Below are 21,769 nucleotides of genomic sequence, written 5' to 3'. Positions count from 1 at the left end.
CCTACTGACACTAAACTACGCACGCATAATATTCATCCGATAAAAATATACCGTGTTGGGTACCTAATGACTATTTCTGCATTATTAATACAAATTAAACTTATGAGCTGCCAAATATACTGCTTGGGATGTAGCGTTTGACGGTGTGGAAACTTAGGCGACGACAAAAGAGGGACAAGAAAAGAATGAAGGCATCCGAGATGTGAGTATAAAAAAGAAAGGAAAAGGTGAGAAGGATGGAGAGGAAAAAAAGAAGAAGTGCTATCCATGGTCGAGAGATTTTTGGTAAAGGGGGAGGGGAAGGATGAAAGTAAGGATATGGTTAGAATGAAAGAGCCTAATGCGAATGGGCGTCACTTTTAATTAAAGGGTTAAGTTGAAGTTGGGAGGGGCGCAGGCACGGTGATTCGTAAAACCTTCAATTCAGAAGGGCAGGTAAATGATGTTTTTCTATGACCACCATAACTGGTTGACTCACCATCATAACTCCACGCACATGTTGCTTGTACTGTTTTTCTTAAAAAAATGAACAATATTAATGTAAGAGTATTTCCCATAAACTAAAGGACAACACTTCCTGCGACGCATTATGGTCTAACAGCCTGCCATTTCACTTGATGCCAATAAACATCTCGCTGCTTCTTTTAGTGAAAATTTATGTTTATCTTAAAAGTAATTCAATAAAATTTAAATCCAATTGCTTTTTCGAAAAAACAATGCAAAATTATCTTCTCCAATAAAAAATTGCCGTACCGGTAGTTTTGACCGGTAAAAATTTAAAAACTTTTTCTGATTTTCTACTCACAGTATGGGAATAAGTTGCGTTATTCAAAATGTAGGCACTACTGTAGTCAGAATAACCTACTACTTGGGGACTGACTGCTATTTAACTTGTAAACATTGAAAAAATGTCTGAAAATCTTTAACCGCCGGCATGGATGAACGCGATGACGGATGGTAACCGTGACGCAAATGACAATATTTACATAGGCGTATATATTTACGTATTTTTCACCAGGCGATGTGAAGAAAAAAAATTGGAGTAACATGCTCGAAATGCTCCGAAAATTTATTTGCACAATATGTTTTGTATAAGTTTACCAAACTACACAGATGTCTCCTCTCTTCCTCGTGCGATGGGTTACTTGCCGGAAAACCCATATATTCTTCTCCGCTTTCTTCGGTGGTGGAATTGTTTGGCTGTGTGGGAGGGGGGGGGGGGGGGAGGTTCACGCGGCCTTCCTACCTCTGAAATCGTGCGTGGGGCTCTTGACGACGGTTTAAGTAGTCAAGTTGCACCATTTGTACTACCTGATCAAGTCGAATCGATCCCCAGTGGACAAGGAACGTGTAAGCAATACGCGAAGGTCGACTTCGGAGAATAACGGAGACGGCTGCGCCAGGTATGGGGACCGACTTTTGAAAGCGACTGTACAATGCGAATTGTGGCTCTGCGCCCGCCAGCCCTTCCGTTCTTTTGGACGCTGTGTGCAATTCCAATCTAGTGCATAGATAGAATGAGTCATCCAGACGGGTATTGCCTACAGCGGGTAACTCCTCGCCCTCCTTACCACGAGCTCAGTCATCTGAGAATATATGTTGTCGTTTAAGGCGAATAGCAAGCCTCATCAACAAGATCACAGCCATTGATCCTCTCGCTTAAGCCTAAATCACACGATTTTTTTTGTCGTGAAAGTGATCACTATCGCAATCACTAGGCGAAATGATCGTCGCCGGTTCGATTTTTTTTTCAATTTTATTTCTTTCAGAATCTGAAAAGTAACTTGATTAGTTGTAAAAATAGATTATGTATGAAAATTTCAAATAATAAAAATAAAACAGTTCACGTAAATAATCCAAGTGGTCATAAAAAATCTGATATAAAATTTGCAAAATTATTTTAGCTATGTCTTTGTAAAAACCTTCATGCATAATTGAAAAATAAATATTTTCTCTTAAGTTTGCATGCACCATTTTCCAATACACAAAAAATACTACATTGAAGACGTAGTTGTAACTTTCAAAAATAAAATGTAATAGAATATGGTTTATTGCGCGTAGATAGTGAAAAAGTACTAAATTGGCATTCCGGAATCGAATAAGTACACCTCAGTTGAACGGAAATATACTTTTCGAGCACTTCATTCACGACAGGGTGGGAGCCTCGGGAATGGCCTCTCTACAATTTCTATGAGTAGACAAAATATATAATGCATGCAATTTTCAGTTATTACAAAATAATAATATCTTGATGAACACTGTTTATATTATAGTTTACCCGTTGCTTATGCGGCCATTACGGCCGGATGGATTCCCTTTCGGCTTGAATAAAATATTCTCGGGTTAAGCACCGGGTCAGGCTTTTTGAGGCCAACGTTTCAATGAGTACCTCACTCATCGTCTTCAGGGCTGAGACTGAATGCCGAGCTTGGTCTACGCCGGATATTTATAGCGAGCTAGCCAACGAACGGTTGAGGCCCATTGTTGACCAGCCGATTCAAATTTGGCTCAAGGGTTTTGGAGTCTGAATTGTGACCGCGACCGTTGTATTTTATTTATCAGCGGTCTCCATATTTGGCTGATGTTCTGCCCATAGTCTCGGTTAAGCCTTTTGTCTTCGAAAAAAAAAGCCTGACCCGGTGCTTAACCCGAGAAGATTTTATTCATTCGATTCGCCGGGAAAAACTACGATCATTTACCCTTTCGGCTTGTCATGCATAGCTAATCTTTTATCATAAAAGTCCTTTTGCAACTCGATGGCAGTTGATTTCTTTTACATTATTTAGCTCATTCTTCAATTAATAATATATCTAAAAATCACGTTAATATTCCGTCCGATTATATAACTTTTCTCTAATTAAATAAAACATTTCATCGTGAAAAAGCAACGGCATTCCATTCATGATTATTAATTTATCCATGGCTATTTTCTCCAAAATATAAATAATAAAAGCAAATTTATATTTTCAATACTTATTCCAATCGATTGAAAGTTAAAAAAATAAAATCAAAGGGACCAGTGTACCGTAATCATAGTTTAAAATCGACCGTCCATTTCGGCGTCTGCAACTCCGGGACCGGTGCTTCGCTTTTCTCTCACTTTGACACTATTTCTATGCAAAGGTGCACACATACCAACCCTTGAAATACACTGTTATGCAGTTCATACATCCTATTGTCCAACCTTATATTTTAAAAATCCCATTTCAAATTTTCATTTTTTGACTTTTGTCCACTTGAAGTGGGGTTTGGCCCCACTGTGCGCCCGTCCCCTAAGCGCTTGTGCTACCCAACTGTTCTTTGAGCAATTTCAATGGGGCGTTTACGCTCACCATCCGTTCAGTAATGAACTTGCTATTTTTTACTAGCATATTTCGCCGGGGTGACAATTTGGCTAGGAAAAAGCGATTTAAAGCGGGCGATTAGATTCCGGAAACCGGTAAAATTATTTGAAAGGCATTCGTAGCAACGATTTATAAAGAATGTAAACAACGCAAGGAGGAGATTTCTCCGAGGAAATTGCGTAGAAAATTGAGCTGATATTTACTTAATATTTATCAATGAAATGATTTTTACTCGATCACTTCTTCTTTTACTCATGACCCATTGCAGGTTGAAAAAACAGCCCTCGGAAATGATAATAGAACATACAAAAAATGAAAAAAAATTGAAAATATTCTGGCACAGAATGTTAAATCAGGTAGATCAAAAAGAAGGCAGAAAATATTAAATACAAATGAAAAATATACAGGTACATAATAATAGCCATTACATCTAAGCCATCTATACCTAAGAATCCCGGGGGATCAGAAAACTAAAAACGTCGTCACCTACCAGCATCGCACCTACCTCCACCCAGTAATAAAAATTATGCAATAATATTATATATCATGCGGTGATAGCATAAGATAACTAATGTATTGCACTTCCGGATAGCACAGTTCATGCTACGAAAATGAATTGACATTTGGATGGAAGTTAATCACGTGATCCTTAATATAGTTGAGTTGAACCATTGAAGCTCACTATAATAATCGAGTTAGGACTTATCATTGGAAATATTAATCACATGTCTCTTACGTATATGATGATAAACATCTCCTTGGTATCTATGTTTGGTATTAGGATGGATTAAATCGTGCAAGTAAATGTATTAACATCAACATAATTCTCTTCGTGCCCCTTTCAGGGTGTTTGGCAGGGGGTGATTAATCACCAACTTGCAGCATGCAAGAGGACCACCGCATGCAAACCGAACGGTCATAGAAATATTACGCATAACAGCAAAATGTACGTCCACATTCATGTGATTTGGTGCATTTATTCACGTTTTAACTCGTACTTGTAAATACATTGATTTAACACAGTCAAATTAAAATAAGAGCTGACTGTGCGACTATTCGCAGTAAAACGAACCTTGTGAACAATGCATGTGACGTAACGAGAGGAATGTATGGGGTCTCTTTTGTTGTGCCTTTGAGACTCCCTTTCCCCCATCCCATCTTCTTCTCCTTCAATACCTCCCCTTAACAACCAGCTCTCCACCCTACGACGCGCCAACCGAACCTCTCCCGAACGCCTTCGCGATGCACTTCGACTCAAAATCGGGCCATCAATTTTGACTCCGACATGAGCTATTTGTTCACGGCAACCTCCCCTTATATTCTTAGTGATTCCCCGACCTCCATTACCTCTCAGAACGTGTAGTAAGAAACTGTGCGTCACTTTGGTTTTCCTCCTCATTCCATCAGTTCGGTTAGGGTAAGGAGGTGTATCCTCCGTCGCTGAAGTGTACATGTAAGAACTATTCTCGTAAAAAACCTATTAATCCATGATAATCTACAAATTTAATCATAATTGTTCATAATTTTTTACCAAGAAGGAAACATTCTTTGGCAATATGATTTGGTCACAATTATTGGAGTTTTTGTACCCACATCCTTGGTTTTGACTTCATATTCCTTTCGAGTGTAATGATTAACAACTCCTCCTTTCATCAGTACCGAATTTTTAGTGCTACAGCTTAAAGTTACTTCTTGATCTTTTTACAGTTTACGAAATGTGGAGTGAAGAATTCAATCAACTCAGTGATTGACAGTACAATCCTAAAATCAAACTGTCAACGATTTCTTCAAGCCTCTTCCTCAACGCTTGGATAATTATAATTGGTCCTTCATCACGAAGGATGCAGTGTGCATTTCTCTTGGAATTATGTGAAGCTACCAGAATGTGTTAATCATCGGCTAAAGAGTGAAGTGAAAGTGTCTAGGGTCCATGAAATAATTCATTGTCAGTGTTGTGTTAAATGTGAAGTGCTGGTGAATATAAGTATTTTGGAGAGTTGCTGTTTTAAAGATGAGCTCTGTCGCCGATGGACCTGGGGGCAAGTAAAAGGTAGGTAGTCTTCTCCTCTTGAAGTTTTATTCACCATGGAGGTTATAAAGTTTTTGAGAAAATAATTTAAAACAGAATTGATTTAGCTCCATCTTTTTTTTCCTGGGGAGAGGAAAATTCCTTGACCCAACTCGTGGAGTCTCTTTGCAAATGAAAAATACTCTTTGAATGTTGGAGCTGTCCGTTTTTGTAGTGTAGCGGGATAAATAAAAAAGGATTTCCAGATTAGTTCAATAGATGTAAATGCCCTAGATGTAAATGCCCGAATTTTCACAGGTTCGAATAAGTTGAATGAGGATGCCTCGGGATGAATATTCGGAATGCTCGTATACAACTTCGTAATGTTCCAATACTTTAATTTTGCACCCCATAATGATACTCTAATGATACGCCATTTCTAACAGTTTTTAATCTGTAAAGTGTCTGAAAGTGTAAACAGGGTCGTGTACACAAAGTTCTCAAAAAGGTATTTGTTCAGTGAAAAGAGGATCAGATAGAAAAGAACAACTGAAACACCTCTTCGGAAAAGTCAGTTGAAGGGAGAAAGGTGTTTGGTTGAAAGAAGTAGATAATCTTCCTTTCCACTTCCCACGGCGCTTTTAACACATGTATATGGAAACCTACGTGAGGAAGTAATCGTATGACTTGCTATAATCTCAACCTATTCTTTTTCGTGTTTCATAGTATACACCTTCAATTGATCCCTTTCGTACCGACCGTCTAAATCTCAGACACATTACAAGCCATAAGTGCTAACTCAATATTTCTACCCCATCTACTTATTTCTCTTGTTTATCAAAGATAAATTCCTCCCCATATTTTTCCCTCGTCCTGTGGTTTACGGAAAAATCGAAACCGTTTGAAAGGTGAGGTTAACCACGTGACCTTCCCTGTTGTCCTGCCATAACTCGTGAGTTGCGAGAGAATTATCAAGTATATTGAATAAATATTTTGTCGGCTTACGTCATATCTAAAAGCTATGAAGCGGACGAATTGTGTCTCTTCAGCTTTAGTTAAATGCGATAATTATCATTAAATTACACAATACTGATAAGCAAACCACTCTGCCAAAGTTTGAATTACACATTCAGAAATATTCCCATTCGGAAACGTTTATTACAATCCATAAGCTCATTTAGTTTCAATTTTGAAAATTGAAATTTCCCTCCAGTGAAAGTGACAATGCTAATACCAATGAACTTGGCTTGTGCTGAAGCTGAAATTCATTGATTATTTCCATACAGCTTTTCCTTGAAATTTGAAACAATGTTAGCGTCGAATCATAGTGGCTTCGATGATCTGTTGCGAAATCTCCTTCACTTAACCGCTCTAAACACAGAACTTCAAATAGACATGCGTGGAGGCGCCAAGAAGTGGCGCCTAAAATTCGCAATAATTCTAATTGACAATGTTTTTATTTGTATTAACCAAAATTTGTATCAATTTAAAATATATTTAAACGAGCTCAAGATGCCAGTTTTTATGCCTTCACTGAAGAATAAAACTTGCCATATCAAAGATAATTAATTTGAGTCGTTACAAACTGATTAATGCTAATGATGAAATCATAACGACATGACTTACCTTGAGTAAGATTCGACGATGAAGACCAATAATGTTGTTTAACTTCACGGAAAGAAATCAATTTAATCTGTCCGTCCTTATGCTTTCCTTGAAGTTTTAACACTCGCTTATATCTTCAGTTGGTTCGTAATAAACCATTTAGCAATCTCTTAGCATAAAGAAGACGGCATCAGGTTACTCTACCAAAACATGGCTTCAGTTGAGCTTGGCTATCAGGGAAACGAATCTGCGAATGACCAGAAAAAATAAATACTATTATATTACTTTTACAACACAATCAAGAGCTATTATAATTTCATCGGCGTTCACATGAAAGTATAATGATATAATTATTCAGGCTTAGTTAGCGGCACTATTTTGAGGCCAAGAAAGGTGTGATAAGTAGTAACTAACGCCATTATAAATGAAAAAAATGCAAAAACGAGCATGAAAGTTAGCATATTTTATCAATATATGTGGCACAGTGAAAGAAGATGATCACATCGCGGAATTAATTGAATATCACAGTTCGTATCGAAGATTGAAGATATTCGAAGTAATTGACAGCTCTGTTTTGCTACTGTCTAGATTTTATTGTTCACGCTCGGCTAATTAAGAAGATGTAAAATAGTTTTTGAGTGTCATTAGAAAGCTTTTTTGCGATTAAACCTAAGGCAGCAATTATGAGAATATCGACTCATTCGCAGCTGGCGTACAACTACAAAATGAATAGAATATTTCCGTTTTATAGAATCTATACCACCGAAATAATTCGTAGATCCGAAGGAGTGTTAATCTAAGCAATGCAAACGACCTTCGGGATCGGGAGTGTACAGCGTCCCGTGTGAGTGCGGTAACGTTTACATTGGGGAAACTGGCCGCACAATCGAAAAACGTCTGACGGAGCATGGAAGATGCATACGCCTGTTTGATCCGCTGAAGTCGGCGGTAGCGGAGCATTGCTAGGACCTCGGTCATAGGATGGACATTAAAAATACGAAGGTATTGTGCCGCACAAATAACTATTGGGATAGAATTGTAAAAGATGCAATTGCTATTAGCCTTAAGGAGAAGAGTTGAATTGAAGCTACCAATGTTTATTGTGGTTTTCATATTTAAATATTCGATAAACTTGATACATCGATGACAAATAATGGATCGTAAAGGAGAGAGTTTTTATGCACTAAATACTTATCCCTTATGTACCAATGGCATAGTGTGATTAGCAATGCTGTTACCGCTCGCGAACTCACAACATATCTCCGCTATTCACAGACGTATGCAATAAGTTTACATGATGAGCTACATTAGTGACATGTTAATGCTTGAGGACAATCGTGATTAGAATTACTTTCTCTCTTCACCATTTCACAAAAATTACTTGTGCTCACCTACCTCAGTCAATACCGCTGTATTTCTTCTCAGTATTTCCGTTGATCTGTAGCTTGTAGTAATCGCTATCCATCCTTGTTCCTGCATGATGAGATGGTGACCTCAACGTACGTAGGAACGGCTAGAAGAGTCCAGGAAATGAATGTAATAATTTAAAAACATTCAGAAGTGTGACTCTGGCGAAAGGACGGTTGGTGAGGGAATGAGGTGTACTTTCTTTGTAAGCAGGGGGAAGGGGAGGTGCTACTATGGGGACCACAGTTAAATGCCGACCGTTGACAACCTGCTATACTGTTTTTCGTAATGCGATGACGTGTTTTTCAAACGTACCTAATGACCTTCGCAGATGAATAGGACATTCTGGAACATTGATCACGTGTGTTTCGACCGTTGGCCCATTGAGAAATTCCGCGCTATTTTTCTATAACAGTGGCATTAAATGAACGAATCTCATTGGTTAATCGTATTATTGATTTTCCGCGCGATATATTTTATTAATAATAATATAGAAAATGACCGTATTTGTTGATGTATTTTATTGGATAAAATTTCAAATGACCTTCACGGTATCCAGGTTTTTTTTTTAGATTTATCTTTGCCTAAAAAATAAATCGGTTCGAAATTATTGTGACGTCACAGGAACACGTGACATGGCTGACGGAGTATCGGAACACCCCCTCCCCTGTATCTGGACTTCAGTTCGCGGCAAGCTCTCTTGGGGTAAAGAGGTGAGTACCGTAACTACTTCTTCGGTGAATCCTTTTCATATTTAAGTTAATGCACTTTCAATTTATTCTCTGAAGTGTAGGATACTTCGCAAATGCTATTTGTTCAAAACCATTCAGTTATCGTGATCAGAGTGGCACATATTTTGAGTGACAATATTTATTACGCCGACAGTCTTCACACTCCAAATTTTATTAACTTATGTGTGAAATGTGCCTCGAAGTTAATATTAGTGTCGGAGAAGTTTTTAAAAAGAACTATAGTGATAGGGAAATATCCTCTCCGATTAATATCTTCCTTTTTTATTCTTAAACCAGTTGAATTTAAATAATTTATTTTGAGAAAACTGGACGTTAAACGGCATTTCTACGATATTCCGTACTTGTTTTTTTCCAGAGTGAATATTCAATCATAAAATTCGTTTGACCTTTGATTAAGTACGTAGTGATTGTTTCCGAGTAGAACAGGTGTAAATTATGACATTTACATTCCGTTATGAAGTGTCGACATTTGAAATGAGTAAGTAAACTGTGAGTAGTTTTATCTGTGCATGCTTCGTGGTTTTTAGAACATCGAACATAACGGCTTGATTGTAGGACTTAAGATCCTTACGACAATCTGGTAGCTTACTTCTAGTACTTCAGGTGATTAGTTACCTTTTTGACGAATGTAAAAATGATTAGTTCTATCGCAGTGACTGTCAGTATAAGATATTAACAGTGGATTTGGAACAGTGCATTTCATGCCAGCCACGCTGCTTCGTTGTTGATTTTGCGGGAACCTTAAATTTCAAAATGAAGCTTGCATCCGCGATTTCTTCAGTTGTTAGCCAGGAACCCTTATTCATCCTTTATAATTTTTACCATAATTTGTACCTCAATGGCGATTTATTCCACACAATTAAAGTTGCAACGAGGTTTTTTAAAAAGTTCTCGACATTTGAACCTAGGCAATTGCAATTAACTTATTTCGTTTATACATGCACCTGCCACTCCGGAACCGTTCCGCAATAATTGATTGTATAATTTTGATGATGAGGTAAAGTAATAGAATATTGGCGATCATAATTGGATTTAAAGCATTTCACTTTGCACATTTTTTTCCATTTATTTGAACTTTGTGGTCATAAGTATGATAATTTGTTGTAGCCTATAATTTCACCATTATCCTTAAGTTAAGCTCCATGTGATGTGTACAATTTTAGTGCGTGAATATTGCCAGCCTTTAATGCGAACTTTTTCTTTTCAGGTCCTCGATTGAATTAGGGGTAACGGATCAGTTCTGTGAAACGTTTGGGGTTAAATGGGGCATTGCGGTGAGGTTTCAAGGAAGAGGAACACTGAAGAAATATGGTGAGTGAATATCATTCTTCATGAATATTATTTGATAGGTCTTTGAATAATCTCATACATAGACCTTCGGATTCTCTTTGTCGCTATTAGTAACTAAATAAAAACTTAATGCTGTGCGGTGTGCAAGAATTAACTTTTTCTGTGATAGTTTTTGTTACGATATTTCATCATACACTATTTTATAATTGCATTTTATGCTACCAATTCTCAGCCGCTAAATGGTATGAAACTCCGTGGCTATGAACGCAACTACATTGAATTAAAGCTGTTATAATTTTTCGTAGTTCACGTGAATTTTGAGAGGTTCACTTTAATATTTAAACACGTCACGGTGAGAGCGAACGAATCTCTCAAAGTCTCTATCATATCCTTCATTTCTGGTTTATTAAATACGAAATCACAGGTCTTACTTTTCCGTTCTAAACATCCACTGTTAAATCATCCGTCGAGGATATTGCTTTCATCAGGCAACCAAGATCAGTTTCTCAAGATATGTTGGATTATAATGGTGTGTTTTCTACTCGAAGTATTGACTAGGCTTTCTATTCTCTCCAATGTCTTCTGAGGAATCCCGCAGTCCTCACTCGAACGATCCATTTCATTTTCATACAGCCGAATACCCACCAGTTTCTTCACTGATGTCATTGCCTATGATTCATTGCTATGGAGATGTATACTTGAATTGTAAGTTCTGATAAAATGGTTCCAAACTTCATGATAAAATTTCCTGCTTTTATTAGCAAATTGTTGCACAAATTTTTTCTGAAAATTTTGCTTCGCCTGGGGTGTTCTACTGATAATTTCTATCGTGTTTCTACACCTGATTATTCTGCTTCCGAAATGTTTAAACTGGTCCACATCTTCCAATGTTTTTTTCCCTAGTTTTATGCTATTCTTTTTCTACACACTAATGTTTAATATTCGATATAAATTTAAATTGATTAATTTAAATTGATGTAATCGGTGCCTTTATAATTGTAAACTATGAAAATTACGGGAGAAATAACACAGACCGGAGACGGGAGAAATAACACAAATCACTAGACTTTTTCTTGACTAGAATTCTTCATAGCTAGGCCCTATAAAGTATCACACACACTTGTTTTTTTAAATGAGTTGTGGATGATTCACATGTCATTGTTCAGCGTTGTTAATTAACTTCATTCAAAATTTTAAGCATGGAATGCCAATCGACAATACTGCTGCGTAAAATTATTCAAGGAAGAAGACGAAGAAATTCGGTGAGAAACTGGTCGACCTCTTTCAACGTCTGTTTCACTAGTGTAATGCTATTCTTTTGCTACACTCTAATGTTTAACAATCGATAACAATTTAAATTGATTTCTGATTGATTGACGTATCTCATATAGATAGGTATTCAATCCATGTCTTCACTTTTATTAGTCAACAGTCAAAAGTTCTCCGTTTTTGTCACTTACGGTATTCATCATACGCTCATTAATTTGAGGAGGTTCCCCTAGCGAAGATCTACTTTTCCATGCACACTATGTTTTCATATTCCTCGACCGCGTTTCCCTGGCCTCCCTGCCCTTATGTCAAATATCGTTCCTTATTCTCATTTAGCATTCCTCAGCTTTAGTATTTTTGTACTTCTCTGGTGCCTTCAATGAGACTCAAGACTTTTTGCGTGATCCATTCTGATGATTTCCCTTCTCTCAAGAACTTCTTCAGCTGCTTCCATTAACCCACTGCTCAAGTTCTTCTGACTCTCTTCCTCTGATTTCTCGGTCACATCCGATGCTATTTTGTTCTCCTCCGCCTCCTGAAATTACACTCGATACCGAGTTTTATTTATTTTCTATTTTCCAAATGTTTTTCATCGCTTTTTTCAGTTTTTAATTTCTTATTATTTTGGGTGAGTTGAGTGAAGCCGGGGAAGTTTTTATTACAGCGCCATTGAGACATAGCCTCGGTCTTTTTAAACCCAAGGGTAATCGTTGCCATCCACTTTCTATTTGCCGATTCAACGTCAACTTAAACAGCTAGGTCTTAGAATTTCATCAACTTAGAATCTCTCTTCTTGACTAGCAATTTCTTTGTCTACTGTCTTCGGCTGTGATTATTTAATTTTGTTTCGCTACCACTAGCTTGTGTTCTTTGTCAAATTTTCATTTTTGCATTACATTCGTAGAGAATAATTACATTTTCTTCACCTCTTACCTGCTTGAATATTTCCATGATACCTTGATGCACTTACTACACTTTTGCGTTTTTTAGCAATTTTTTGTAGGTAGTTTTTATTGTTTTTTGTATTTTTTTTCTACAAAAATTCGGAGATACAGAGGTTATGGGGTAGTGGTTATCTTTCGTTGAGGGAGGAAGTTTCAGAGCTCCATCAGCAAGGGCTACTGATTGCCTTAGAAATCAGCCATAAATTATTCATCCTGTTCGGATTACAGCCTTTAAATATTCATCCGGCTTTCAATGTACTTCAGGTCTTCTTTGCCTCGTCAAAATTCAGTGGATACAATGCTCTGTCGTGGGTCAGGGAACTGACTCACCGACGTGGCCACACAATAGAACACGCACAACCACATAATTACAGTAAAGCCAATGTGTCGAAGTGGGTTCTTAGTTACACGTAACATATTTAAAACAGAGCATCTCCTCCTAACTGGGACACACTTTTCACCCGAAAAGAAACAATATTCATAGGTGAACATTTTATGCTAAAATCAGCCTTTTCCTAAATTTTGAGACTTAAATGCTCTCGGATATTTCGTTAAAATGCTGGCTATCGTTTCTTCAGTTGAGGAGTAGCGAATTTCAACCTTATAATACTTTACAGCCCCACTAACAAAGTGATAGCGATCATCACTATGCTAATGAAAAAACTTTTAGGGCTAAGTATAATTATTTTTTTTTCTTTTTCTTGACCTTATTTTATATATAATATGGTTTTTCCTGGAGTATAGGTCATTTATACAAAAGTTAGCAGCCAAAGTTTCGATTTATTTTCTTAAATCATCTTCAGGGCTATGTTAGAAAAATTGTGAAACAAAATAAAATACAGAGAATAAGACGAAACACAATATTTATGCATAAAAAAGGAACAATTGGGTTTTTTAACACAATATAATTTAAAGAAATATGTATATATAAACATATAAAAGAACAGAATGGAAAATATACAAAAATTTTTACATACCTCTAAACTTTGAACATAGTAATTATTTATGTTTTGTTTCTAAGGTATTGTCACAACCTAGGTTACCATTAATTTTGATGTATTAATTAGGGCTATGTCACTGCGTCAATTTTCGGGTGGCCCCAACAATTCTCGACGAATGCTGGTCGCTTTGTCAAGGGAATTAGATTAAGTTGGAATTTTTATTCACATATGGCTTCTAGTTTCCACCTTTCTTTGGCAAAGTTGTTTCGGTCGATTATTGTGTTGTAGCGGTGACTCAAGGTATTCCACAACTGAATTTATTTGTGATGAGTATATGCCCATGTTCCTCTCTACTTCTTTTCCACGAGAAAGTCCAATAATAGAAGTTCTCCGTCTTCCTCCATTGTGAACTTCATGTGGTCGTTCATTCCGTTTAAATAATTTTAAAGAAGAAGTACATCGATATGATTAGTTCTAGCTTTATGCTTCGCATGTTTCTGAGCAGGCTGGTTATCATTGAAGATACAATTCATATTTCCAGTTAATCCAGGTTACCATGGAAGATAATTAGTACACAATTCATCTTTCCAGTTGATTCATGGAGAAGATTAGTTAAGTATATGCTGTGGTACCAGCAGTGATAATGTACATTATATCAATTCTTGTATATTATTTACGATCCAACAGATCATTAGCATTAGATCGTCGTAAAAACGATAAATCAACACCGTATTTTTTTGTAAAATCTTTGACCACTAATCTTGCTTTTTACCTACCCATATTACTCATACCATCACTTTTCATCCGATATACCAATTTTCATTGCACTTGCTTAGTAACTACGAGTACCCAAGTATCATTTGCGTTCAGGGAATTTTACTCTTAGTGAATATCTTGCACCTTATTTCCTCTTTCCTTAGAAGACAGAGCCTGATACAAGAACTCTGGCTCCACAATTATACTATCGAGTTTTCAATTGAATGTACACATCCACGAGCCCCATTCAACTGATGGAGCCGGGTCGGTGAAAAATGGGAACTAATGTCTGCGAGTGGAATGCCCTGAGGAATAGCCTTGGGAGTGTTTTCTTTCGGGCTCCGTGTCGATGTGTTTCGTCTCTTTTAGTTCGTATTTAGACTCACCGATTGTGTACGGCTAATACGTGATTCTATACTGTGCGCGGTGGTGGCGATGAAATTCTGACAGGGTTCGAGTTAATGATCGAAGAAATCATCCTTTTTTTTCATTTTTTAAAAGAGATCATAACATCAATGAGTGCATACAGTTGGCTCATGAAAAAGTTAATTCTTTTGGGCTGCGTGGCGAATAATTTCCTCTCTTTAAATTTTCCTCTTCTTAGATAGTATTTGTACTCACTGTTTATGTATAACTAATACGTTGCTCTGTAACGTGCGTGGTAGTTGCGGTGGAGTTCTCAGAAGGTTGGAGTTCGAAATAATTATATTTTTTTCATTTTTTAAAGAAATCATTACATCAATACAGTGGATACGGTTGGCTCAGGGGAAGGCTAATACTATTTTTTAACCGTTATATTTGTTATAACATTAGGTTGAAAGTTAAACACAATCATTTCTAATATAATTGACCAAAAGGGACCCCTTCAAATTTTTAATCAGACTCACACGTTACTTTTCTCTGAGAAATTTTAACTGTAGAATAGGTTCTTATTTATTTTAACCATAACATTTATTCTATTACATAATTTTTAGGAGAGTCATTCGATGTCCCTACAACTTTATGTTGAAGTTAAGCCGTTGATCCAAGTAATTTCTCTCGTGCATGTGGCCGAAATGCATTCTACAAGTCGTAGACAAGCGCCCAGAGTACCCATTACAAGCACCGTCAGTTGCTTTTTGTCATAATTTCCCATGATTTTATGGAAGTGGTTTAGGTCTGGTGAATGAGCCGACATGATTAATATTATTAAGCCGACATTGGCTCATGATATTAATCTTACGTTTCTGGTAACGATATCAGGAGGTGAGACCATGAATTTTCCAAATGGAAATATTTTGCCATGACTACTAAAAGTTAGTGAAATAAAGAAGTCATAAATTTATGTTTATCGATACTCGTCCGATTATTTAGGGTGAAATAATTCATACACTAATTTATCTCCACCTGATCTTTAGATGTGTTTGTGGTTCGCACACCCACTGTAAGGAATGCGTTCGTATTTTTAACCACGTAACTTCCCAGATTTTTTCGTGAATTTCGTGATTTTAAATTTGATTTCTATGATTTTCGATGGAATTAAAATCATTTCTCGTACTATAGGATAATGAAAACTGTTTCAACTAAGAATACATCTGGTTATTTATTGCGTGTTGTCGATACTATGCGTAGGAATTTTACTCAATCGAGAATTGACAGAAATTGGTCGCATAGACACGACGATACAACTATGGCCATTCCCTTGCTGATTTCCTCTCATGAATGACTTTGTTCATACACAAATGAAATGAATGTGTTAAAACACATATATTCATTATTGTGTAAAATTAGCTTATTTAAAAAATCCAGTGATAACTTTTTCTTGGGTCAACTGTATCTACTGTGTTGATGTTAAAAATTTCTCTTTTACATAATGTAATAAAAGTATATTTCCTACGGATTCGAAATATCAAGGAGGAATTTTATATTTTCACCTATCTGATAATCTGCAAGCCATAGATATTCTTTAAACGTCTCGAACACATAAGCTTAACTCTTGAGGAAATATCCAAATCATTTTCTGTCACTTTCTGTCCCTCTGTCATAATAGTCATTCATCGTCAGTTATAGGTAGCTTGCCCCTCCAAATGATTTTTCTTCCACTGGCCCACAGCATGCACAACTTATTATTAATTATTTGCCCTTGACAAGCTTTCTTCAAGTGGACCTCTCCTCATCTTATGGCAATGCATGTATTGCCGCATGTCTCCATAGTGCATCTTAAGTTGACAGCATAAGCCAATGTCTTAAATTTGGTCACATCCTGCCTCTTTTGCTGTCCCAGTCTCCGATGCCAGTGTGCCTCAGCATTAGGATTTATTTTTCCTGTTAATCTCGAATATTAGTACTGGTGGTGATAAGGCTGACTTGTGGATTCTCATGCTTATATGCTTATGCATATTCCTTAGTCACAACCTCCATCTGATAATAACATCGATGTCTTTGGACATAGCTACCAAATCGCCAGTAATAGCATCATCCACCATTACGGAATATTGGGCATCCTTTATTTTCACTGAATGCATAAAAAACCCTTAGCGTCCTGCATTGCTAACTGACATCAAGTTAGCTGTTGCTTCTGGGGCATACACGACATCGGATATGGGCGATTTTAGAGGGCTGGTTGGAAATTTCATGGGGACGATGGTGCTGCCAGCAGCCTTGATAACTTCGTTGTTAACATTCAGAAAAAGTTGGCCTATGCTTCAAGAATTATTTTATCGTTAATTAAATGAGGTCTATATAAGAAGATAAAAACATTGAGACACTCAATGATTGTCCTCATGGTACTTATAGCACTCGAATACAAACTTATTACTATTAAGTAATTTTCTTAACCGTACTGAATTTACATACACTCCATTTGCTCATTTTTTAACCATAGGCATTTTTATTCGCTGCGATGGTCCACAGAGGCGCGTTCTCACGGTTCTGTACTTCACTGGATTGTTACCGGTCACTATCAGATATAACATGTTATTCATTAGTTCTTCAATTTTTAACCACTTAATTACTATTATCAATGGGCATGATAAACGGTATGTAATGATCACTTGGAGTTGATGAATATCCGTCAAGAATTATCGATATGACCCAATATTCGAAACAATGGTGTCGATGTCTTTTATCTGATGAACAAGATCCATTGCTTTCGACTAATAATCGTCCATCGATCGGGATACTTCCAATTTGCACTGTCTCGGATATCGCCATCTGCCTCAACTGCTGTCCTCAATACAAACCCGCGTATAAAAGATCGCGTTTCGTAATTTGGTGAAGAACACAGATTCTAACTGTATGCAAACGGTTGTACGAGCTAGTCATTATTTCCATTGATTGGCAACTCATTACCGTCGTTGTCGGTTTTGGGAACCATTGCTTTCTATAAGTTCTTTTTCTCCACATAATTTAAATCTCCTCTCCTTGTAATGCCTTTGCACACCTTTCAGTTTTGGAGTACTCGCCAAGATAAAATTTGTTTCAACACAGTCTTCCATTTTAATCTTTCATTCGCACATACGCCACGGACAGTCAAATTCTCCAGCGAGATTATCTCCAATACGATGATATATATGAAAAGTAATTTACAGCTTCACTAGTTATGTTGCCTGGACCTGTAATCAGTAGGGATTACAAATGTCAGTCGTGAGCCGTATGCCTCGTTACCAAGAAAATTTTTATAATTTTTTTTGCTTTCTCAATATTCTGATAACCGTAATGCAGTAGCCCTGTTATACCTGGAGGTGACACATTAATTAAGCCATTGAACTGAACATTTTAATGGCCTTTTTGTTGCCTATCTACAAATTTTGCCTAAAATAACAGTTGCCTTTCTATATATTAATTCTCTCTAGCGTATCCTTTAATTAACCTAACTAAACATAGTTAATCCCTAACTTCATCCTCAGATCCCTTTATTTTACATTAATAGTAATTTAGACTTATCCTAATTTATAATTAAAGGTATATCTCCTGATTGATTCTAGCAATGGCAAGGTCATTGGGTCGAGCCAAAGATCTTTCTTTCAGTTTCAGAGCTCCATCACCAAGATAAACAGATTTACTGAGGAATTTTCATTAAATAATAACCCCTGATTTCAATGGCCTTGCCTGTGTCCCTGTGACCATTTATATGGCTCCTAGATTATGGCAAATAAGAGCTTTACTGAGTGGTATAAAAATGGACCAGACTTTGGTACATAAAATTGGTCGGTAAAAAGATCCACTTCTTGATAAAGGCGGTAAAATAAAGCGTTGAACAAAACATCCTTTTCCAAGAACAAAAATGAACTTTTGTTGAGCCAAATACCACCAAGCAGCACATATTGAAGGTGGATTTACTGATCACAAGGTAATGCAAAATATTGAAAACTTAACTTAGCAAGGTCCTCACCTACATAGTATACTACACCACTTGCGTTATCCGAAACCATAAAACCACCTACGTAAGTACGCCGCTTATTGGAGCTATAAGTGTTTTTATTTTTTGTGTATTATTGTTTTTTGTTTTTTTTTCGAGTACTGAAAAAGCCTTTATAAATGCTTCTGTTAAATCATTTTTCAACTGTACTTTATCTAGCTTGGTTGTCTATGATTTTCCTAAAGAGTCTTTGAGTGGTACCTGTCGTGCCAATGTCCACCTTGATGAGATTCCTCCCGTCTTTTCTGAAGTGCTGTACGTGATAGGTGCTTATGTCAGGAATCCTCATGATGCAACCAAGTATTGAATTGCAGACTTTCTATATTACAATTCAGTTTTGCCTTTCAAAAACAAAAAATCCTTTTCGAGCATACTCGTAAACATTTTAACGAATTTCGGCATTCAAAACGGCAAAAAAATCACACATAGCAGTATGACTTTCACTTTCAACCAACGTATGACCCACTTATCGTTAACAAAAATCTAGACATATCCCGCAAACGATTTTTGGACACAACGGACTGCCGGAAAAGGAGCTTCAAAAATTGTTGCGCACGGCGCCCATCTCGAAAAGATCGTTTTCATTAAGGATTCAATACTCGATTTTAGTTCAAATCATCGCAGCACGTGCGAATTCCAAATTTTTTCCAAATATCCCACCATACCACATTCTTCGCATGCAGTCGTAGGTAAGGGGCTTCCAGATCGTAATAGTAGAAGCCTGGGCCCTCAACGCATTCGCTAATATTCAATGAATACAATTCAAGGGCAACTACTCCGCAGCAGATTAGCGAGCAGACAGAATGACCCGGACAAAAGAGAGAACACACAACCACGTATTGCTGCCGTCTTAGAAGACGAAGTAGTTTCTTGGTTACACATGAAATATTTTCAACGCAACAAATCAGAACCTCCTTTCTATTTTCTCTGAATTTATTTAAGATATAAATTAATAGAAACCGAGAACTACGATAGTGACACTCTAGCTCCATAATGATGCATGGTGAGCGTGAAGTAAACTACGGCTTTACAAACTTCCATTTTCCGATATCATGTCTACATCACCTCATTTTTCCTGCTCTCATTTGGATTAAATAGACTACTCGGTGGCCTTTATAATGCATTAGTCCACTGCCCCAAAAACTCGATTACGTCATATGAAGAGTAAGGAATCCATCAATAACATTAACTTTTGCAACAACTCTTCCTGTGTAGCCTTACATTTGTTGTGGTTGCCATGGAGATTTTACCCGCGGCGTCATTGGATGTAGAAAACCATCTCATAAGTAGTAACAACTCTTGACGAATGAGTTTCTTTGTAGATTTCTGCAGTTAGACTTATAATTTGTGACGCTTTATATATTTATCTATCTAGTTATAGTTTCCAATAAAATTTAGGCACCCGCGAGCCTCCCTTAACTGATGCGGTCGTGTCGATTATAACTAGGAATGTTGGCACATGAGGTAACTTTCATCCCTCACTCGTGGGCCACCCGGAGCCGACGATGACTGACGCGGGGGCGATGAGGATAGCGAGACAGTAGTCAGTCGCGAAAGCACTTGCGAATTGTAATGCACTGAGGGTTCTCAAGTTATTAACCCTTCATAACCCAATGTTGCTTCTAAGTAACTTCATAAATGTGTAAAATCTCAGATCTAATTAGGAAATATCTAAACTAAATATTATTTTGTGGTGTAAAATTTTATGACGACATATTTACCTGCCGGGATAGTTATCATTGAATATAAAATTTTCAAGTTTTCACAATGAAAAATCTTGAAATTTGATTTCTCCCAGAAACAGGTCTGAGCTATAGAGAGTTAATACACAGGTTGGGCCGTGGGAGTGTTTTCTTGGCGAGGTCATTCCTCAAATTATATGTTCATATTTGGAATAAATGTTCACATAATGAGTAGATGTGGCTCCGTTGTGAAGGTGTCATTCGCGTGCATTTGTTTAGGTTAAGTTTCGGGCATATTAGACACAAGTAACTAAATGAGGAATGGATAGCGATTTTTCTAAACGGCTGAAATTAATAAAATAATGACTATATATACGTCAACACATTTATTTCTATTCAGATTCATTCACTGACAGGAAATAAACGAGGGAAGAGTCAGAAGTTGTATCTTCCTGTCCGTTATCTTACTTAATTACTGTCCAATATAAATTTTCAGTTAACATTTCTCACGAAGTAATCGGAAACACTCGTACTTCAAACATTTTGATAACCTTAAAGGAGTAAGAAAAATAATTTTAATTCGATTGATTACAACGGGGAACAGTTGTTTACTTAATTTTTTTACTTCGAATTTTGAGCTATTTTAGTGTGAAATAAACATGCTGATTTCTAAACTGTATTTAGTTTTCTTCCAACTTCAAAGTTTTTCATTATTTCTTGCGGAAGTGAGACAGCACTCAGCTTGATTGAGGGTCGCTCACAGGAGACATCATTGCCCTCCAATTGGGTGACCTTATGCGACTGTTGCCGGATGACTGATGCCGTAGGAGGCCAGCGTCCGGTGTACAGTTGTGTAGCTATTTAAGAGGTATTATATTGAGACGCAGTCACGTAGTCCGGAATTTTCTCAGTATGCGGATTGCATACACTGATACATTATTGTTAATTCACGTGTATCGGTAAACCATACCTTTTAAACATTATTCCAGTATTCTACCGATTAAGGTAGGTTTCCATTGAGTACTTAAGAATCATTCTGGGCGCTTCCCCTTCCATCAAGTACTGCTCTTCAATTCACAATAAGGCCTACTCCCTTTCATTCTATCTAATTATTATATCCTTTTCCTTCCTTTCCCTCGTATACCTAACATTCTTCTATCTAACATTATCTTCAACATCCCATCCCCCCTAAGTACTCCCTCCATCTATACCTTCTGTCTCCTCCGTATCTCATCTAAAAGCTGCCTCTCCTCACCAACCATATCCAGCACTCCGTCGTTCCTTTTCCTCTCCGTCCACTTCACCTTCTCCATTTTTCTCCACACCCACATCTCGAATGCCTCCAATCTTCTCTCGTCTTCTTTCCTCAGGG

General features: G+C 37.1%; 1 long non-coding RNA gene across 4 annotated transcripts in view; it reads left to right on the top strand.

The window, feature by feature from the left end:
- The window catches only part of LOC124160155, a 143,920-nt gene that overhangs the window by 117,963 nt on the left and 4,188 nt on the right, over positions 1-21,769 (top strand). For 3 of the 4 annotated variants that reach the window (XR_006865095.1, XR_006865098.1, XR_006865096.1), the window contains 3 exons: positions 5,052-5,394; positions 8,989-9,077; positions 10,324-10,427. This is a non-coding gene — a long non-coding RNA (uncharacterized LOC124160155). Of the gene's footprint in view, positions 1-4,662; positions 4,798-5,051; positions 5,395-8,988; positions 9,078-10,323; positions 10,428-21,769 lie in introns of those variants that run through there. The other variant, XR_006865097.1, reaches the window with a different exon arrangement.

This window comes from Ischnura elegans, chromosome 6, assembly GCF_921293095.1.
Source record: "Ischnura elegans chromosome 6, ioIscEleg1.1, whole genome shotgun sequence".
Taxonomy (NCBI): domain Eukaryota; kingdom Metazoa; phylum Arthropoda; class Insecta; order Odonata; family Coenagrionidae; genus Ischnura; species Ischnura elegans.
The sequence above is the reverse complement of the archived record's forward strand: the minus strand, read 5'-3'. Positions and strand labels throughout refer to the sequence as shown.